At 52.8% G+C, this 2,123-nt stretch overlaps 1 pseudogene; it reads right to left on the bottom strand.

The window, feature by feature from the left end:
• Positions 1-820: 820 nt before the first annotated feature.
• Positions 821-1,892, bottom strand: LOC124705515 (annotated as a pseudogene).
• Between the last annotated feature and the right edge of the window lie 231 nt (positions 1,893-2,123).

Here is a 2,123-nt window from a genome sequence, read left to right as displayed (position 1 = left end):
CTCGAGGCCCACAAGAAAGTTAAAATTTTAGTCTTTTGAGAGAGGGGAGAAAATTTGTTGGGTATACAGAGTGTGAATGTGACTTCTTTTGTGCCGCATTTTGAACTAGCGATCAATCATAATACTCCCTCCTTATAAAATTTGGATTTGTCTAAATTTGAATATACCTAGACATAATTGACATCTAGATACTCTAAATTTTAATAATTTTTAAATAAGTTTTATGAGATGGAGTGAGTATGAATGATGTGCAAGCAGAACTTCGTCTCACGGTGACAAAGATCTTAAGCCATGGAAATGTGTCAATGCCTAGTTTGAAAGAACCCCATAATTCTATGTTTGGTTCTCAAAAGAGTATTCCCACCGTTACATATTAGTTTTCGCAGATTCAGATGTATCTATACATAAAATGTATCAAGATACATCCAAATTAGCACTAATTAATATTCAACGAACTTTTGTAAGTTTCATTATTTTATAGGGTATTTATACAACTGGTGATGATTATTAATAGATCGGTAAATTTTTCAAAATAAAATTAATATAAAATGTAGGGGTAATATGCGCGCTTCAGTTTTCTTCTAAAAATGTTTTTTTAAGACCTACCATTTTCATAGAAAATAGGCCAAGACTGCGAAGATGGCACCTCTGAACATGAGAATGCTATTTTATTGATGATTACAACGTGCGTAGTGCAACTAGTCTAGTTACAGAGCCATTACAACTACTCTAGTTCATTGACCAGACTCTATATACTACTATTCATCTACAGAGCCATTACAATCGGAGTACAGTTACAGCAATCGATTCCCTACTTGCTAGAACAACAAAATGTAATTCCGTCCCAGTTTACGTCTCCACCTTAACGTAAACGCCCCCAATCCAGCCGTTTCCACATGACGCGAGACCACATAACGAAACGCTACTCAACTTCGATCGATCAGACTCTGAGGAGGTACACGCTGAGCTCGGGTCCGCCATTGATGCCGTTGCTGGAGCTGCTGTCCGGGTTCATCATGTAGAATGCTTCCGAGTCCTTGGAGCCCACCACCCGCTCGAACCTCGCGCGCATGTACATCACGTCGCCCTCGCTGCCTCCGCAGCTCGCCGCCGGGATCACCCCGGCGCCCATGGACACCGGCTCCAGCGCGCGCAGCACGCGCCAGTCTGCGCCCCCGCACTCCCGCCGCACCGCGTACCCGCAGCTCTTCCCGTTCACGTACGCGCGCCACACCGTCTCCTCCAGCAGCCTCCGACCTCCACCGCCGCGCGGCGGCGGGGTTCTTGGCGCGCTCGCACTCGAGGGCGATGCGGACGAGGCCCGAGGCCATCTCGCGCACCAGCGCGGCGGTGGGCGCGGCCAGCTCGAGGAGGAGCGCCGGGCACGCGCGCGGGTCCGTCTGGAACGACAGGTGCACGTGGCCGCGCCGGTGTCCGTAGAGCGTGCCGGTGAGCCGCGAGCCGAGCCCGACTTGCCTCCGCCGCCCCGACACCGCGGCTGACAAGGCGGACCGAAGGCGCGCCACCGCCGTCCGGACCTTCTTCCTCCTCTGCTTCTCCTGCGCCGGTGGCGCCTGGGCTGGCGGCGGCTTCTTGGGAGGGGACACGAAGTCCTCGGAGTGGAAGGACGGGCACGCCGACGAGAAGGCCATGGCGCCCTCGTCCTCGTCGTCCTCCTCCTCGGCCTCCGAGCCCCTCACGTACCCCTCGTCCCCGCTCGCCGCGCCGGCGCCACGGCTGCTGCTCTTGCCGAGAACCGGCCACTTGAAGTGCCGCCTCGAGAACGACATCGAGTCCTGCGGGTTCTTCGCCGTGATTGCTCTCATTGTATCCACTCTGCTCCCACCTCGAGCTCGGAGCAAGCAGAGCAATGGAGAAAGCTCGGAGCTTTGCCTGAGTACCTATGCAGAGAGTGTGAGAGTGGTGTATTGCTTGCTTTGTCCCTGGACTCTGCTCAAAGCTAGCGCTGGTGGTTTTGTACTGGTTGGCGAGCAGAGCCCACCACCAGAACTGAGCAAACAAAAAGAAGAAGCGAGAGGTTCTTGGCCGGCCGGAGCTCTGATCCTGAGCTTGTTTTCTTGTGAGGAGATGGTAGACAGGAATGCAGGCTGTGGCAGGCAGGA

The sequence above is a fragment of the Lolium rigidum genome, chromosome 4 (genome assembly GCF_022539505.1).
Source record: "Lolium rigidum isolate FL_2022 chromosome 4, APGP_CSIRO_Lrig_0.1, whole genome shotgun sequence".
NCBI classification, from domain to species: Eukaryota; Viridiplantae; Streptophyta; class Magnoliopsida; order Poales; family Poaceae; genus Lolium; species Lolium rigidum.
This window is presented reverse-complemented; position numbering and strand designations above follow the sequence as displayed.